Source organism: Chlorocebus sabaeus, chromosome 10 (assembly GCF_047675955.1).
Source record: "Chlorocebus sabaeus isolate Y175 chromosome 10, mChlSab1.0.hap1, whole genome shotgun sequence".
Lineage (NCBI taxonomy): Eukaryota > Metazoa > Chordata > Mammalia > Primates > Cercopithecidae > Chlorocebus > Chlorocebus sabaeus.
Window position 1 is genome coordinate 95,552,993 of NC_132913.1, and position 20,687 is coordinate 95,573,679.

Genomic DNA, 20,687 nt, shown 5'->3' on the forward strand with positions numbered 1-20,687 from the left:
GTGTATGTTTTTCTTGGTTTTTTTTTTTTTTTTTTTTTTGAGACAGGGTCTCACTCTATCACCTTAGGTGGAGTGCAGTGGCATATTCATAGCTCACTGCAACCTCGAACTCCAGGGCTTAAGCAATCCTCCCACCTCAGCCTCTGGAGTAGCTGGAACTATAAGCGTATGCCACCACACCTGGCTAATTTTCTTTAATATTTGTAGAGATGAGGTCTCACTATGTTGCCCCGTCTGGTTTCGAAGTCCTGAGATTTATTTCATCTGGAACATGTATTAGTACTCTTGATCTAGTTAAACTTCACTCATTCATTCATATGCATTCATTTTCCTATATCAGACTTCTATTTTACAGTGGTTCTGACTTATTTTTTTCCTAACTCAACTGAAGCACACAATACAGCCCAATTAGCAGACACTAATTACTGCAATTCAAAAGCACACCAGCCCATCCGGGGCCATTCTCATCATGTGCTCACTCAGGCTGTTATCACACACTCTCATCTCCACCCTCCAGTGGAGAATCACTCTCCTCTCATACCCTTGGTGAGCGTGTCTTTCCACTGATTCTGAGTTCTTAAGAAACGTCCTCTGTTTTTCGCTCTTTAGCCTTCATTTCTATCATCTTATCTTTATCATTCATTGTCCTTTTTTCCCCCTGTATTTTGGGAAAGTTATTTAACTTGTCCTTGTCACTACAGCATCAGTTTTGCTACACTTCCAACATTGTGGTGTTTTGTTTTGTTTTTGAGTTGGAGTCTCACTCTGTCACCCAGGCTGGAGTGCAGTGGCACGATCTTCAGCTCACTGCAACCTCTGCCTCCCGGGTTCAAGCAATTCTCCTGCCTCAGCCTCTGGAGTAGCTGGGATTACAGGTGTCCACCATCATCCCCGGCTAATTTTTGTATTTTTAGTAGAGACGGGGTCTCACCATATTGGCCAGTCTAGTCTCTTGGCCAGGCTGGTCTGGAACTCATGACCTCGTGATCTGACAGCCTTGGTCTCCCAAAGTACTGAAATTACAGGTGTGAGCCACCGTGCCTGGCCTGCTTTTTTGTTTTGCATTGTTTTGTTTTGTTTTTAATTCCAGGACATAAGAATTTCCTTGCAATCTTTCTTCATTACATCATTCTTCCTTTAATAAAAATCTTGTTGTGGCCAGGCATGATGGCTCATGCCTGCAGTTCCAGCATTTTGGGAGGCTGAAGTGGGAAGATTGTTTGAGTTCAGGAGTTCCAGAACAGCCTGAGCAACAGAGTGAGACCCCATTTCTGAATAAAATAAAATAAAATAAAATAAAATAAAATAAAATAAAATAAAATATTAGCTGGGTGTGGTGTCTCATGCCTATAGTCCCAACTACGTGAGAGGCTGAGGAGGGAGGAACACTTGAGCCCAGGAGTTTGAGGCTGCAGTGAGCCATGATTGTGACACTGCACTCTGTCAAAAAAAAAATATATATATATTGTCATATGGTATGATCTGAATGCTTGCATTCCTCAAAAATTTATAGGTTGAAATCCTAACCCTCAAGGTGATGGTATTAGGAGGTAAAAGGCCTTTGGAAGGTGATTAGGTCATGGGGTGGAACCTTCATGCATTGGATTAGTGTCTTAATAAAAGAGGCCTGAGAGAGGCCCTTCACTCTGCTTCTTCAGCCGTGTGAGATTACAGTGAGAAGACGGCTATCTAAAGGGAAGCAGGCCTTCACCAGACACCAGATCTGCCAGTGCCTTGATCTTGGACTTCCAAGCCTAGAGAACAATCAGAAATAAATTTCTGTTATTTAAAAGCTACCCAGTCCATGGTGCTTTGTTAGAGTAGCCTCAACAGATGAATACATTGCATTTTCATTTCATCCTTATGTCTTCATTTTATTCCCCTCTTTTAATAACTCATAGCCCTTCCCTTAAAAAAAAAAATCCATCTTGTACCTTTGCAGGCTACCAGTTTCCTGAATTTTCCTTCTGTATTCTACAGTAGATCAATTCCTGGGGCAAGCTCTACCCTGGAAACTTCTGGAGGTTGTTTCCTTTTTCCTATTCTGCAAGTGTCTCCAAGGCTTCAGCGTTTTGCTCTCTTTACTCATCCTTGAATAAGGTAAGCTATGTCTAGACCGAAGGTTTATCATCAGACAAGCTCTTGAATCCATTCTCTGTCAAGTGGGATAATGCTGGAGCCCTCTTCTCAGACACATCCGGAGAAGAGGTCACCTCCGCAGCTATGAGGTCAGTTTCCAGATTTCAGCCAACCTTCCCCTACGTGCTCTCTTGCAGCAGCTTTCACTGGTGCTCCCTCCTCGATTATGCCTCGACCTACCCCTCCCTTTCTTCCCCTCAGAGCTAACACTATTCCCATGTTTGTCATAATCCTCTCTTTGCTTTTCTTTCTTTCCTTCTTTTTTCCTTTAATGTTTTTCTTTTTTTTTGAGACAGAGTTTTGTTCTTGTTGCCCAGGCTGGAGTGCAGTGGCACATCTCTGCCCACTGCAACCTCTGCCTTCCAGGTTCAAGTGATTCTCTTGCCTCAGCCTCCTGAGTGAGTAGCTGGAACTACAGGCATGCACCACCACGCCCGGCTAATTTTGTATTTGTAGTAGAGACAGGGTTTCACCATGTTGACCAGGCTGGTCTCCTGACCTCAGGTGATCCACGCGACTCAGCCTCCCAAAGTCCTGGGATTACAGGCTTGAGCCACAGCGCCTGGCTTCTTTGCTTTTATTTCTATAGTTATATCACATCACTTAGGATGTGATAAGCATCCCTAAATAATGTAATTAGTATTTCAAGAAATTTGAATGCAAGTTTATATTTTGCTTTTTTTCTTCTGATTATTATTTTTATTTATTTTTCTAATCATTCCTATTCAAGGAAGTTTATACTTTGGGGGGACTTGCTTCTTTCAATTTAATATGCCAATGCCCTCCAATCCAACAGGAAAACTCCTACAGTCGAAGAAGTTGAGTTCGTTACTCATTATAGTGAGGGGGAAGCACAGCATGGGGAAGGAGGGGGCATCTCAGTAAAAGGGTGTCAGGACTCACTGTAGGATTTGGGCTTCTGTTAGGTAATATCGGGGAGAGTTTAAGGAACAAGGACTTTGCTCTGGACTAGATACTGTCAGGAGCATTGAGTATCGCACTCAATCTTATCTAGAAGGAGGGAAGGCTAGACCAAGGCTAATGCTGTAATTGGGAAAGAAGCAGCAGTCCCTCATTAACTAGAATAAGAGGGTACTTAGTCATTTTTGTGGTCTGGGCAATATCCATGTTTTGTCTGTGGTCAGATGTGATTACAGAGTAACCTTGTTTTTGTCTTTATCATGGTCACAGGGTGGCTTTATCTGGTGTAATGTTACATGAAATTACTTACTTTCAACAGGTGAACACCAATGTTTAGTTGTGAGCGGCCATCTGATAGCACGAGCACAGCTGCTGAATATTAGGGGTTGCTTTTCCTTTTCTTTTTCTCAAATGTTGATGGGATTCATCCATGTCGTTACATGCAGCTACGGTTTATTCATTTTTACCACACAGTAGTATTCTCTTGTATAGAATACTATTAAGCACTCCATATGCAGCATAATACATTTATGTGTATTACAATACAACCATTTTTATTTATTTGCTCTACTCTCGATGGACATTTGAATTGTTTGCAGTTTGGGACTGTGATAAGTATGCTGCTATGATTATTCTTGTACATGTCTCGTGGTGCACACATTCAAGGAATTCTATAGAGTATATATTTAGAAATGGAATTGCTTGGTCATAAGGATATTACAACAGTCCCCCCGTACTGTGGTTTTGCTTTCCGTGGTTTCAGTTACCCATAGTCAACGTCTGAAAATAGGTGAGTACAGTACAATCAGATATTTTGAAAGAGAGAGACCAAATTCATATAACTTTTATGACAGTATATTGGTATAATTGTTCTATTTTGTTAATTATTGTTGTTAATCTCTTACTGTAGCTAATTTATTATTCATAGGGATGTATGTACAAGGAAAAACATAGTATACACAGGGTTTGGTACTATCCGCGGTTTCGAGCATCCACTGGGGATCTTGGAACATACCCCCTGTAGATAACGCCCCGGGGAACACTCTAATCTTCAACTCTTTCATGTCAAACTGTTTTTCCAAAATACTTGTTACAGTTTACTTCCCTCTCCCCACCTGCCCACTGCTTGATTGTCTGATACTTGGAGCTTAATGCAGTGCATGGAAAATTGCAAACCCTAGAATTCACAGTATTCTGGGGCTTGCAATTCAGTATTCTCAGCACTTTACTTAGGGGGACCAGAACTTTCACTGCCACATACTTTCTGCTTCATTTATAATAGGAGACTCTTGAAAAGTTTTAAATGGAGATGAGAAGGAGCCAGTAAAGAGAGAGAGTTTGAGGATACAGGGGAGAGAGAGAATAATCTGCAGAGAGAGGATCCTGGTCAGGTGAGAGAGGACAAAATTGAGTCATTGGCATTTCTTCCATTGCAAAGTAAACCATAAATAATGCCTGGATGAGCTTACAAGGAAGTCACCATAACTATGATTACCCTTACTAGAGTAGGGATGGTCAGGGAAGGCTCTTGATAAAACGTTGTATTGAAGTTGGACTTCGAAGTCAGGCTACAATGGATATGGGCAGAAAGAAAGGGATAGGCTGATTTAGGGATAAAGCAAAAATCTCATACAGCAAATGCTGGTGTGGAGGGTAAAGCCGTGGGAAATAATACTGGAAAGAGACTTTTTTTTTTTTTTTAATAGAGATGGAGTCTTACCATCTTGCCCAGGCTGATCTTGAACTCCTGGGCTCAAGAGATCTTCCCACCTTGGCCTCCCAAAGCGCTGAGATTACAGGTGTGACCAACCATGCCCTGCCTGGAAAGAAAGATTTGAACAGACCAAGGAAGGTGTGAAGCCTGGGCTGAGGATGAAATCTTTACCTGAGGGGAATGATATGGTTTGGCTCTTGTCCCCACCCAAATCTACCTTGTGTTGTAATAATTTCTGTGTGTCAAGGGTGGGACCAGGTCTAGGTAACTGGATCATGGGAGCAGTTCCCCCATGCTGTTCTCTAATAATAATAAGTCTCAGGAGATCTGATCGTTTTATAAGCATCTGGCATTTCCTCTGCTTGCACTTGCACCGTCCTACCACCCTGTAAAGGAGGCACCTGCTCATCCTTTGCCTTCTGCCATGGTTATACGTTTCCTGAGGCCTCCCCAGCAATGTGGAACTGTGAATCAATTAAACCTCTTTCCTTTATAAATTACCCAGTCTCAGGTATTTCTTTACAGCAGAGTGAGAACAGGCTAATACTGGGAGTTTGAAGGCTTTTGTGCAAGAAAGTAATGGAATAAAACCAATGTTGAATGCTATACTAGAGTAGTCTAGATATAATGTAGCTATACTGAAAAAGAAGGGTCAGGTCTTAGACACCCTAATAAAGGAGAATTAACACCTTAAGAAGGGAAAATTAGGTCTGTAAACTGGTTATTTCATTTAAGTAAAATATCAAAAGAAGGACAATTAGTCATTCAGTTTTAGATATGTTGGGTAGACCTTTGATTTTCATATCTAAAAATGTCAGGCAAATCAAATTATGGATTCAGCAATCTGCTTCCAGTCAGTAACAGAGACTTTAGACCATGAAACATACAAAGTAAACACTAACAACTCCCTCCACTCCCATCCCTCCATTAAAAAACAAACAAACAAAAAAATCCCACCTCATTTTGTAGCTTTTGTTGATTTGCCTTCTAGTAACCAATCAGGAGGCAGTTCAGTACCTCTCTCTTCAAACAGTTACTTATGTATGCTCCTAGAAAGAAAAAAATAACTATGAAGCCATATTTATATAGATCTATACTTTTTAAATTTATTCAAGTGGGTTTGATTCTGTGCCTACTACTTAGCTACTACACAGTCTTGGGCAGATTGCTTAAATCTATTTGTGCCTCTCAGTGTCACCATCTAGAAAATGAAGGTGATGATATTAAAAATATAGGGTTCCAAACAAGATTAAGTGGGTTATTGAATGTAAAGGACTTAGAAGAGTGCCTGTCACATAGCAAAAGCTCAGTAAATATTATTTTTCCTGTTTTCTTGGAGATCCTTTCATAGCAGTCCATATAACTATAATATTTTTAAAAGGCTGTGTAAAGCCAGGCATGGTGGCTCATGCCTGTAATCCCAGCACTTTGGCAGGCCGAGGCAGGTGGATCATCTGAAGTCAGGAGTTTGAGACCAGCCTGGCCAACATGGCGAAACCCTATCTGTACTAAAATACAAAAATTAGTTGAGTGTGATGGCACATGTCTGTAGTCCCAGGTACTCAGGAGGCTGAGACAGGAGAATCGCTTGAACCCAGGAGGCAAAGTTTGCAGTGAGCCAGGATCGCTCCACTGCACTCCAGCCTGGGTGACAGAGCGAGACTCCGTCTCAAAAAAAAAAAGGAATAAAATAAAAAATAAAAGGCTGTATAATATTCCCCACAATGGCTAGCTCCAGATTTTCAGATTTTTCTATTGTAAACAATATACTTGTATATATCTATATTGGCAAGTTTTTGCAAGTATATCCATTATGATAATTTTTTGAATTGCAGATTTAAAGGATATGGTATATTTAAATTTTGAAGGCTATTGCTGAATTGTCCTCAAAAAAGTGTACCAATTTGCACTCCTACCAACAGAGTATGAGAATGACTGTGTCTGTATTCTTAACAACATTTATTGTTATCTAGTTTTGTAATATGATAAACAAATTCAACATAGCTCGTTGGTTTTTTTTTACATAAGCTTTTAAAAAATAACAGCTTTATTGAGATATAATTCATATGCCAGGAAGTTTATCCATTTGAAGTGCACAATTCAATGGTTTGAGTATATCACAGAGTCGTGCAAGCATCACCACAAACAATTTTCATGACCTCCCCCCAAAACTGTATCTATTAGCAGTCACTCACCATTTTCCCTCTAGTCCCACCCCTGAGCCCTAGGCGACCATGAACCCACTTTCTGTCTCTCTGGATTTCCGTATTCTGAGCATTTTATGTCATTGGAATCATAAAACATATGCTCTTGTGTCTGGCATTTTTCACTTAACATAACGTCTTCAAGGCTCATCCATGTGGCAGCATGTGTCGGTTTTTCATTCCTTTTTATGGTTGAACAACAGTCTATTGTATAGATATAACACATTTTGCTGCTCCATTCATCGGTTGATGAGCATTTTGGTTATTTACACTTTTTGGCAGTTATTTAATAATGCTGCTTTTTATTGCCAGATAACCTTTCATTATATGGATATGCTCATTATTTTACATGCAATTATTCAATTGTGAATGAGACAAAGATTTTAATAGATTTGACCACTTTCTTTTTGTTTTGTTTTTACTTACTGAGTTGTACAAGAAGTTGCATATTAATGATTTTCTTTGTTTGTCAAATATGTTGCAATATTTTTTCCACTTTGTATATATTCAAATTTATTTTTCTCTTCCTTTAAGACTTTAGGGGCCGGGCGCGGTGGCTCAAGCCTGTAATCCCTGCACTTTGGGAGGCCGAGACGGGCGGATCACGAGGTCAGGAGATAGAGATCATCCTGGCTAACGTGGTGAAACCTCGTCTCTACTAAAAAATACAAAAAACTAGCCGGGCGCGGTGGCGGGCGCCTGTAGTCCCAGCTACTCCGGAGGCTGAGGCAGGAGAATGGCGTAAACCCGGGAGGCGGAGCTTGCAGTGAGCTGAGATCCGGCCCCTGCACTCCAGCCTGGGTGACAGAGCAAGACTCCGTCTCAAAAAAAAAAAAAAAAAAAAAGACTTTAGGATTGTGTGTCTTGCCTAGAAAGTCTTTTTATATTACATCTGTGTAGTGTGGGTATTAAAAAAAAAAAAAAAAAAATTGAAGAAAAAGTTTTATTATTTTATTTTATGTTTTCTTTCCTTTTTCCTTTGTTGAGACAGAGTCTTACTACTCTGTTGCCCAGGTTGGAGTGCAGTGGCACAATTATAGCTCATTACAGCCTCAACTTCCTGTGTTTAAGCCAGCCATCCTCCCACCTCACCCTCCCAAGTATCGTGGACTATAGGTGTGCACCATGCCTGGCTGGTCTGCAACTCCTGAGCTCCAGTAGTCCTCCCACCTTGACCTCCCAAAGTGCTGGGATTACAGGTGTGGGCCACAGTACCCAGCCTAGAAATTATTTTTAAACTCCTGGATTATATATAAATAAACTCACCAATAAATGAATAAATTTATTTATTTATATATTATATATAAATAAATTCACTCAAAACTCCTAATTATATATAAATTCACCAGTTTTTAAAAACTCCTAGATTATATACAATTCCTAGATTATATATATTTCATACTCCAGATTATATATAAATTCACCAACTATATAATCTAACATATATAATAGTAGTTCAAAACTAGTATATGTAACAAGTATAATATATACATTTAAGTATATATGTGTTTATATATGTACTTATGTGTATGCATGTGTGTGTGTGTATATATACATATATACACACATATATACACTTACTTGTTTATATTACATTTCTCTCATCCAAGTATTAAGCAGCCCCCTAGGCCTAACCCTGCTTATCTTCTGAGATCAGATAAGATTGCGGGCATTCAGAGTGGTATGGCTAAAGATTATGTATTATAATGCTTTCTTTGAACCCTCTGGAAATTTTGGGAATATAAAGAGCATGGTAAAGAACCCATTTTATTTTATTTTCCATTCCTAGCCAGTTTTCTCATTACTATCTATTGACTAATACATCTTCCTTTCTCCCATCCCTCCCCTATAAATTTGACTCATCTACCTTTTTCACACATTAAATCTGTATACGTATTTGGGTTTATTTCTGTTCATTCTCTTCTATTCCATTTTATTCTATTTAGCTATTCTATTTCTTCTCTAGAATAAAATATTTTAATTATTATAACTCCATGATACATTTTAATATATAGTTATATTAATTACAGTCTCACTACTCTTGTTTTTCAAAATTTTTCTAATTGCCCATTTATATGTCTTGAAGAACTTTAGTGTTATTTCTGTCAGATTGAAAAAAATCACCTTGTTGTTTTATTTGGCTACACATTGAATTTATAGATAATTAAGGAAATCAATGTCTTTATAATGTGAATAGTCTCTCTTAATGCTGTAGGCAAAGAGGGAAAATCTGAAGAGGAAAAGGAAGAGGAGGAGAAGGAGGTAGAGGAGGGGGAAGAGGGGGATAAGAAAGAAAAAGAGATAATTTCCTTCATAATTCACATCCTAAAATATAATGTAAATTGCATTTCCCTCTGAATAGCACAAAACACTTTTAAAACACTACCTCAGTCACTAAAACATCCCAGCAGTCTGCAATTACTATTGCTAATTGATAGGCTAAAAGTTCAAGGCACAAACTTGGCCGTGTTCTTTAACTTATATAATCACTCTAAAGTGATTTCTTTTCTTTTGGGTACTTATGAGGAACTGAGTGTAAATCTTTCCTGCCTACAAGTTTTTGGTAGCCTCTGCTGGAGTAAGATTATGTAATGGAAAGGTGTAATAGCTCGCATATCTATATGCAAGCAATCTAATGGACGGTGACTTTATTCTGATGTAAGCTACTTTGTGAAAATTTGGACTGTTACCGCAACTTCAACTTTTATCCCACTGTCAAAATTATTTCCAGATTATCCAAAGCGATAGGTAGTAAACAGAAAAATAGATTAACACTCATTCTTAGCTTCTTAGACCTCTTAATTTTGAACAGTTTCCTTTGGAGAATTGTAAAATTAAAGGTTATTTTCCTGCAATTTTTCTCCTTCTAAATATTTGGATAACACACTAGGGTGACTAAATGGATAGTTCGAGCCTGCCACGAAGACAGCCAATCTGCAAAGCAAAGCTAAGAGAACAGGGAGTCCAAATGCACTTGGAGTACCTGGAAATTATACCTGGCAGCCAGCAACCTTTTGTGCTTCTTTGTTGTACTATATTTTCTGGCAGCAGGCTTTCAAGGGTACCTTTATTTCACTGATTACTAAATTAGTGTTGGATTTAATGAGAGAGATCTGTCCTTTTATTTGTGCCTTTTTCCCTTCTTCTTCTTACTTAAAAAAAAAAAAAAAAGGATCAGCATCACAAAAGCTTTGTACATTTCTAGTTTGCTTTTGATGATGTGACCGTTTGCTCCCATCTATCTCCATGGTAATAAGCTGTCTCTACCCCCACTTTTCGAAGCCTCAGATACTTAGGAAGCTTCAGGACTCGAGAAGAGTTGCATGTTAAAATAATGCAGAGAAACAAATTGGTCTCTGTAAATAGGCCCCATCTTCAAAGCCTTCGAATTTTCTTCAAAATGTGATCCATTTTTCTTAGCTTGAAAACAGGTGCATTTTAGATAAAATATTTGAAAGTAAATTTGCATCTCAGCAAATGCATCTCAGTAAGTGCCCCTATTCTAAAATAAGACTTCGGTAGGATTTTAAAACTGGAAGAGGCCTCAGGCTTCATTTAGTCCAAGATGTTTATTATATACTTGAGGAAACTCAGGCTCAAAGTATTTCGCAGCCTTGTATCTAATCATAACTTTGAACTGGGATTTATGCCTCCCAGCAAGGCATTCTTTCTTCTGTCACTAATATGTCAATAATAATTATTTTTATGTTAATAACAATAGCTATTGTTAATAATAAAAGAGATAAGTCACATAAGATGCTATAAAATGCCAGTAATTGTTGTTATATCTGTGCTAGGCAACTTTCCCAATAACAAAGGTTTTCAAAAGTTGATCTTTTAGTTTTCAAATCATGTTCTCTTAAAGAATACACTCATAGAAGTCAATATTTCTAAAATATGATTATATAAAAATATACACACACACATATGTATTTGTAGTATATAAATAAAATATTAAGTGATTATCTCAGTAGTGGTTAAAATTAATTTAAATGTTATTAAAAAAAATATTCTGGCTGGGCAAGGTGGCTCATGCCTGTAATCCCAGCAGTTTGGGAGGCTGAGGCAGGCGGATCACTTGAGGCCAGGAGTTCGAGACCAGTCTGGCCAACATGGTGAAACCCCATCTCCACTAAAAACACAAAAATTAGCCAGGCATGGTGGCAGGCGCTTGTAATCCCAGCTACCCGGGAGACTGAAGCAGGAGAATTGCTTGAACCTGGGAGGGAGAGGTTGCAGTGAGCCGAAATCACGCCACTACACTCCAGCCTGGGCGACAAAGTGAGACTGCCTCAAAAAAATAAAATAAAATGAAATAAAAGTTCATATTTTTAAATTTTCTATATAAAACTTGTATTACTTTCCTTATAATAAAAGAATACTTTATATTTTTGGAAAAAAATATTCACACATTTGATGCTTAAAATGTAAATCATTCCTTCCTGGCCTAATCACACTGTTCTTTTCCCACAAAATTCAAAATAATTTAATTCACAGTAGCTACAGATATTCTGCCCTGTTCTGTGTACTGTGACTTAGTGCTAGGGACTGGAATGACTGTGTACTCTCATCATTCACAAAATATCAGGGATTTTCACTTAGGCAGGGAGAATTGACTGCAGAACCCAAGGTGGTTTTTTTTTTTTTTTTTTTTTTCCAGTTGTCAAATGATCCTTTATTGAAAGATTTTCCTTTGTGCTTCTTAACTAGCTAGGCATTCCACAACAACACTGTTGATGCCATCTATGATGTCATGAGGTTGGTGGCCATCAACATTATGGCCCATAGACAGGGCAGTCCCCCGGATCTCTTTAATGGTTCCAGAAAGTTCTCTGGCTAAAGATGGGTGCTGCACCTGTCAAGCAATGTTGACGATCTCATCACAAGTGATATTCCCACTGTGTTTAATGTTTTTCTGTTTCTTTCTGTCTCTTGGTGGTTCCTTGAGGGCTTTGATGATCAGGGCAGAGGCAGAAGGCACCACCTCAATCTGGGCCTGTCTGTTCTGAATGGTCAGTTTCAATGTAATTCTCAGGCCCTTCCAGTCACCCATTGCCTTGGCAATGTCATCACCAACCTTTTATGGAGACAGACCCAGGGGGCCGATCTTGGGGGCCAGTGCAGACGTGGCCCCAACTTCACCCCCGATGCACCTCAGGTACACGACTTTGATCTCTTTGGGGTTGAACTTCTGCAGCATGATGGAGGCAGCTGGTGTTGGATTAACCCGGATTTGGGACGATGGAAGAAAGTTGCACCTTGGCCTCCTCCAAGCCAAGAGCCGAAAGAACCCAAGGTCTTTTTAAAGTATATCCCTCTCACAGCTTTTTGTAGACTCATGTTTTACTTATTGTTTTGTTAAAAGCAATGGCAACAAAAGCCAAAATAGACAAATGGGATCTAATTAATCTAAAGAGCTTCTGCACAGCAAAAGAAACTACCATCAGAGTGAACAGGCAACCTACAGAATAGGAGAAAATTTTTGCAATCTACCCATCTGACAAAGGGCTACTATCCTGAATCTACACAGAACTTAAACAAATTTACAAGAAAAAACCAAACAACCCCATCAAAAAGTGGGCAAAGGATATGAACAGACTCTTTTCAAAAGAAGACATTTATGCAGCCAACAGACACATGAAAAAATGCTCATCATCACTGGTCATCAGAGAAATGGAAATCAAAATCACAATGAGACACCATCTCACACCAGTTAGAATGGTGATCATTAAAAAGTCAGGAAACAATGGGTGCTGGAGAGGATGTGGCAAAACAGGAACACTTTTACACTGTTGGTAGGAGTATAAACTAGTTCAACCATTGTGGAAGACAGCGTGGCGATTCCTCAGGGATCTAGAACTAGAAATACCATTTGACCCAGCGATTCCATTACTGGGTATATACCCAAAAGATTATAAATCATGCTACTATAAAGACACATGCACACGTATGTTTATTGTGGCACTATTCACAATAGCAAAGACTTGGAACCAAGCCAAATGTCCGTCAATGATAGACTGGATTAAGAAAATTTGGCACATAAACACCATGGAATACTATGTAGCCATAAAAAAGGATGTGTTCATGTCTTTTGTAGCAACATGAATGAAACTGGAAACCATCATTCTGAGCAAACTATTGCAGAGACAGAAAACCAAACACCGCGTGTTCTCATTCATAGGTGGGAATTGAACAATGAGAATACTTGGACACAGGGCGCAGAACATCACACATCAGGGCCTGTCATGGGGTGGGTAGAGGGGGGAGGGATAGCATTAGGAGAAATACCTAATGTAAATGACAAGTTAATGGGTGTGGCAAACAAACACAGCATGTCATGTATACATATGTAACAAGCTTGCACATTGTGCACATGTACCCTAGAACTTAAAGTATATATATATATACTTTAAGTACATATATATACTATATATATAAAGTGTGTGTGTGTGTGTATATATATATAAAAAAGAGCTACTTTTAAGTAAAAGAATAATAATTAATACTACTGAGAGCTTTTCACCTCAAAGCACTGCACGTGCCTTAACCCCTTTGTGGTCTCATTGAGGTATGTGTTTGCTCTTAAAGACTTTTCACAGTTTCACAAGCAAAACTCAAATGATCCATTGTATCTAAGAAGTCAAGGGAACCCCTCTGGGAATAATGAGCTGCCTAAGAATAATAGCAGGGCCACCATATGAGACATGGTGAAAGTCCCGGGCACAGTGTCTTGTGGATGGCAGATGCTGAATAAAGGCCCCATGTTTCCAATGCAGAGATCACAATAGGGCCTGGTTATGTCTTTGAGGCCTCAGCCCATGAGGCCCACCAGGTAACCAAGCACTGTGATCATGCACCATCAGCCTGAATGGAGCCACTTGCAAGTTATAACTTTATCTCTGCTCCTGATCATGTGAAAAATGGCAAACAACTTTGTTTAACCTCCACTCACTTTTTTCCCTCCTTGACTGTAGTTGAAATCAACGTATTAGGCCATTCTTGCATTGCTATAAATAAATAGCTGAGACTGGGTAATTTATAAAGGAAAGAGGTTTAATTGGCTCACGGTCCTGCAGGCTGTTCAGGAGGCATTGTGCTGGCAACTGCTCAGCTTCTGGGGAATACTCGGGGAGCTTTTATTCATGGTGGAAGGTGAAGTGGGAGCTGGCCCTTCACATGGTGAAAGCAAGAGCAAGAGAGAAAGAGTGAGGGTGGGGGTGCCACCCACTTTTAAATGACCAGATCTCATGAGAACTTACTCGCTATCTCCAGGACAGGTCCAAGCCATGAGAAATCTGCCCCCATGACCTAAACATCTCCTACCAGGACCCATCTCCAACATTGGGGATTATATTTCAACATGAGGTTTGGGCGAGGACACGTATCCAGATTATATCATTAACTAGATCCAAACAGCTTTTGCTGTCAATGACAATATTTATTTAATCCCTCCCCCATCCTTTTTTTTTTAGAGACCGGGTCTCACTCTGTCATCCAGGCTGGAGTGCAGTGGCGCGATCACAGCTCTCTGTAACCTTTGCTTCCCAGACTCAAGCGATTCTCTAGTCTCAGCCTCCCAAGTAACTGGGACTACAGGTGTGAGCCACTATGCTTGGCTGATATGTGTGTGTGTGTGTGTGTGTGTGTAAATGGGGTTTCACCAGGTTGACCAGGCTGGTCTCGAACTCCCAAGCTCAAAGCAATCTGCCCACTTTGGCCTTCCAAATTGCTGGGATTACAGGTGTAAGCCACTCCACCCAGACTATTTAATCCTTTTTGTTTGTTTGTTTTTTTGAGACAGAGTTTCGCTCTTGTTGCCCAGGCTGGAGTGTGATGGCGTGGTCTCGGCTCGCTGAAACCTCCACCTCCTGGGTTCAAGCGATTCTCCTGCCTCGGCCTCCTGATTACAGGCATGATCACCGTGCCTGGCTAATTTTGTATTTTTAGTAGAGTCGGGGTTTCTCCATATTGGTCAGGCTGGTCTGAAACTCCCAACCTCAGGTGATCTGCCCGCCCTGGCCTCCCAAAATGCTGGGATTACAGGCATGAGCCACCTCGCCTGGCCTTATTTAATCTTTTTTATAGAAGGATAATGCTTGAGACCTTCAGAAATGATCAAATGATGATTGCTGTATCTTCTTTTACATCTAGGTTAAACACTGTCCTGGGAACAACTCTAATTGGGGATGAAAGAAGAATAGAAAAGGGCAATATAACTTATGCTAGGTTATTAAAAATTAGTGGGAAGTAACCAAATATCTTGAATAGTGTGTCTAAAATAGATCTCTATGGTTTTGCCCCAAACCTGCTCCTTCTCCAGTAGTTACCAATTTTTAATATATACCACTTACTCAAACCAAAAACTAGAGAGCCACCTTGGGCTCTTCCTCTCCCTTCACTCCCAAATTCAGTTCATCTGTAAGTCCTGTTAGTTTGTCTTCCAAAACAATTCCCACATTCTTCCACTTTGCTTCTTCTTTTTATGTCCACTGTGGTCCCTGATCCAAGCCCCTGCCATCTGTCACATGATCAGCACAGTGACTTCTGACCAGCCTCCCCCTTTCCCCCTCACTACAGTCCATTTTCTCCATGGCAGCCAAATTTAAAACATAAATCAGATCACACGTGTCATACCCTTGCTAAAAAGCATCCTTTCTCACAGAACAAAATCCAAACTCCTTTTGCGGAACTTGGAGTGCCTACCTGATCTAGGCACTGTGCACCTGAAGCCCTTTTTCTCCCTGTCTCTCCCTTGCTTTATCTTCTGGCTGTGTGGGCCCCCGGGGTCTGCAGATGCTCCTTGTGCATGGCAGGGTCTTCTCCAAGAACCTTCATGTGATTCCCCCAGTCACATTCAAGTCTGTCCAAATTCTTTCTCCCCAGCAAGGCTTTCCCTCACCGTCCTATCCAAAATTGCACCTTGCCCTTCGTCTCCTTTCCCTGCCTTCTTCTTCCATATAGCCCTCCTCACCCTGCAATTATGTTGTATCACTCAACTTGTTTGTTTCCGCCTGAACTGTCTCTGTCTCTAGAATGGAATCTCCCCAAGGAGGGATGTGGTCTTTCCTGTAACCTATTATGAGTTCAGCTCCCAGACCAATTCTTCACATATGAAAGGTACTCAAGGAATATTTATAGAATAAATGAATGGTCTCATCTTAATCTTCTCCTATGAGAGAGAACATTTTGGGGGTGAGGATCAATGTTAGACATGATCAAGATCCCTAGAGAATAAGAAGTTATAATAACATGCAGCAGATGCAAGAAAAAACAAATTGCATTTTTGCCATGGATTGCTGTGGATATATCCAAGTGCTGCACATGGATATTTGGGCTGTAGATTTCTGTGACTCAGAGAGATGCTCACCCCGAAAGACACTGCGTTCAATCCTGTGGAGGCTCACTATAATCACTAAGTGCTTATCGCCCCCTTCAGGTGCTTATCTTCTTGAGAACAGAGACTGTGACTCATGTTATATTTTATTATAATGATTTGCAAATAGCAGGTAATACATAAATATTTGCTAAATTGAATGACATTGATCCTTTCCACATCTGGAATAAATTTTTAGGTTCTGGTGTGCGCTTGTGTGTGTGTGTGTGTGTGTGTGTGTTTACATTCAAAATATCTATTTTGAAGTGATCAGACCTGGGGGCCTTGTTACTTCTTCCTAAGTCAATTTATCACAGTTCCAATGAAAATACCACCAAATTTTTTATGGAGCCAAACAAATTAATACTAAAGTTCATATTTTAAAAATAAGCAAGAATAGTCGAGAAACCAATAAAAAAGAAAAACTTTTAGCAGGGAGTAGCCTGCCACATATTAAAATATTCTATAAAGCCCCTAATAATTAAAACATTTCCTATTCTTGGATAGGATGACTCAGCAGCACGAAGATGTCAGTTGTTCAAGTCAATTTATTAACAACCATAATCCCAATAAAAATAGTAACGAGCTTTTTAAATGAAGCCATACAAGTTGATACTAAAGTTTATATGGAGAAACGTTTAAAAATAGCCAGGGAAACATTTAAAAACACACAAAACTTTGAAGTAGACGAACAGATATTAAAACATACTATAAAGCCTTTTATAATTAACACCCAGTGGTACTGTCTAATGCAGCAGAATTAAAAGCGCGGAAACAGAAAGAAACACATATGGTAACTGACTATGTGAAGAACTGGCACCTCAAACCATTGGGTCAAAGATACACTTTTATTATTATTTTTTAAAATCTACCAGTTATCCTCAAGTTCTACAAAGATAAGCTTTTAAATAAATGGTTCTGGGACAGATGGTACATTTGGAAAAAGATAAAATTAAATTCATACGTCACACCATATTGAAGAATAAATTCAAAATAGGAATCTAAATGTAAAATGCAAAATCACACAAGTGCTAGAAGAAAACATGGGTGAATTCTTTAACCTTGGTATGGAGAAAGCCTCAAAATCGAGAGGTAATAAAAGAAAAGGTTAATAAATTTGACTAGATTAAAAATAAAAATAATTTTGGGGGAGCATGGCTAAATACCCTACTATAAACAAAGTCAAAAAACAGTGAGCACAAGCCAGGCGTGGTGGCTCATGCCTGTAATCCCAGCACTTTGGGAGGCCAAGGCAGGCGGATCACTTGAGGTTAGGAGTTCGAGACCAGCCTGGCCAACGTGGTGAAACCTTGTCTCTACTAAAAACACAAAAAAATTAGCTGGACGTTGTGGTGGGTGCCTGTAATTCCAGCTACTGTAATCTAGCTGAGGCAGAAGAATTGCTTGAACCCGGGAGGTGGAGGTTGCAGTGAACCGAGTCTCGCCACTGCACTCCAGCCTCGGTGACAGAGTGAGACTCCATCTCAAAATTTAAAAATGAAAAAAAACCAGCTGGGCATGGCAGTGCGTGCCTTTAGTCCCAGCTACTGGGGTGGCTGAGGTGGGAGGATTGCTTGAGCCCAGGAGGTTGAGCTTGCAGTGAACTGTGATTGTGCCACTGCACTCCAGCCTGGACAACAGAGTGAGACCCTGTTCCCCTCAAAAAGAAAAATAAAACACAGTAAGCAGTGAAATATGTTACAGATAAAAGGATAATATTCTTAATATGTAAAGAACTCTAAATAAATGGAAGGACAAAGGATCAAAAGCCTGATTTTAAAAATGGGAAAACTACATTAATAAACAATTCTGAGAAGAAAAAGGCCGATTATGCCTGTAATCTCAGCACTTGGGGAGGCCGAGGTAGGTGGGTCACTTGAGCTCAGGAGTCTGAGACCAGCCTGGGCAACATGGCGATAACCCTGTCTCTGCAAAAAATACAAAAGTTAGCCACATGTGGTGGCGCACACCTGTGGTCCCAGCTACTCAGAAGGCTGTGTTGGGAGAATTGCTTGAACCAGGGAGGTGGAAGCTGCAGTGAGCTGAGATTGCACCACTGCACTTCAGAATGGACAACACACAGACCCTGACTCAAAAAAAAAAAAAAATTAGGGAGAGTTTCAAAGTGTTAGTTATATCAGAAGTAGACCATCTGTATCAGTCTCTGTCGGTGAACAGAAGACCCAAATAGGATAATTTAGAGGAATTTAATGAAGAATCAGGTTTAAGGGAAACTCAAAAGAATGGTGCAGTATCCTGAAGTTAGCAAGAACCAGGAAGACATTATTGATCTAGGCCTGAACTAATTTAGAGAGAATATGGTGTAGCTAAATGGAGAATGCTGCCTGGAGAAACAGAAAGCCAAACCACAATGACTCAGCTGGGATGAAGCTGGGGAATAAATCCAGCACCCTCACCCTCCCTTACCTCTTCCATGGAACTTCTGTTGTCATCCAGTGGCTGAAATCAACCAGAAGCCAACAGGGAAAGACCTGCCTCCTGGGACACAGAGCAGGTGAGGAAGGGACAAAGCATTACCCTAGAGAGATGAATGAAAACTATTCTGCACACCAACTGTTTCAAATGGTGTGCTTTATATGTGGAACTGAGAGTCTCCAAATGATCACAAGACACCACTGTGTAGAAGACAAGGAACTTGAGGACGCCCCCTTTTAAGAGTGGGTTTAAGCAGGAGTTAAATAATATCTGAATTGGCCAGGCACAGTGGCTCATGCCTGTAATCCCAGCACTTTGGGAACGCAAGGCCGGACGATCACTTGAGGCCAGGAGTTCAAGACCACCCTGGGCAACATAGCAAGACCATCTCTCAATAGTAATAATAATAATAATAATAATAATAATAATGATGCTTTGGCTAGGCATCGTGGCTGTAATCCCAGCACTTTGGTAGGCCGAGGCGGGTAGATCACGAGGTCAGGAACTCAAAACCAGCCTGGCCAAGATGGTGAAACCCCGTCTCTACCAAAACTACACTAATTAACCAGGTGCAGTGGCAGGTGCCTGTAATCCCAGCTACTTGGGAGGTTGAGGCAGGAGAATCGTTTGAACCTGGGCGAAAGAGGTTGCAGTGAGCTGAGATCGTGCCACTGCACTCCACCCTGGGCAACAAACTGAGACTCCCTCTCAATAAGAATAATAATGTTTTATAATCTTTGTTATCACAAAGCTTTACCATATTATTATAACCATCGTAAAATAGGTGAATAATAATAGATGAAAGACAACTACACCTTCTTTGACACTGCTCGCATTGAGAAAGGGGACCTGCGTCTCCTCCCCTTGAGTCTGACTGCTTTGACCAGTGGAATGTCCGAGGAGTGGCGCTGTGCTGGTTTCCAAGCTTGGCTGTAAGAGACTGGCAGCTTCCATTTCCTGCCTCTGAGGACATTGACTGGAGCCCCGAGCTTCCCTGTGAGAGTCTGACTACCCAGAGGCTGCCATCGAATAAGGAAGCCTAAGGTAGCTGCAGGAAGAAACTCTGTGGAAAGGCGGGTGGGGAGGGACAGAGAGACAGAGGGAGAAAGAGAAACAGATGCCCAGCCAACTCCTGGTTGTTCTAGTCCCCCCACTATTCCAGTCTTGCAGCTGAGGCCCCAGGCATTCTGGAGCAGAAATGAGCTGTCCCTTGCTGTGCCCTGTTTGAAGATCGTCATGATAAATGGTTGTTTCAAGCCACTACAGTATTGCTCGGTAACAACAGATACTTGGGCAGAATTTGGTACTTGGAAGTGGCGTGCTTTCATAACGAATACCAAACCATGTGGCACTGACTTTGGGACACAGTGTCAGAGAGAAGCAGAAAAGCCAGGAGGAGACTATGGGTGAGGGTGTGAAAGACGGAGGAAAGTATTTATAGAGGCTGGAAAAGAGAGGACTCTTTTTATGTAGTGACAGAAAGTGTGAGGACACTGTCACCTATGGGAACGTGGAAAACAGAAAGGGTGCTTAACAGCTTGTGGGGTTGGCTAGAGAGATGTCCAAGCAGAATGTAGAAGATGCCAACCGACTTTTTCAATTGCCTATGACAAAATATGAGACAGGAGAGATGATCTAAAGAAAAATTGTGGGCTGGGTGCGGTGGCTCATGCCTGTAATCCCAGCACTTTGGGAGGCTGAGGCAGGAGGATCAGAAGATCAGAAGTTCAAGACCAGCCTGGCCAATGTGGTGAAACCCTGTCTCTACTAAAAATATTAAAAATTAGCAGGGTGTGGTGGTGCACACCTGTAGTCCCTGCTACTTGGGAGGCTGAGGCAGAAGAATCGCTTGAACCCTGGAGGGGGAGGTTGCAGTGAACTGAGATCACGCCACTGCACT

At 40.6% G+C, this 20,687-nt stretch overlaps 1 pseudogene; it reads right to left on the bottom strand.

Moving 5' to 3' along the window:
- Positions 1–11,598: 11,598 nt before the first annotated feature.
- On the bottom strand, positions 11,599–12,223 carry LOC103217726 (large ribosomal subunit protein uL11-like; annotated as a pseudogene).
- Between the last annotated feature and the right edge of the window lie 8,464 nt (positions 12,224–20,687).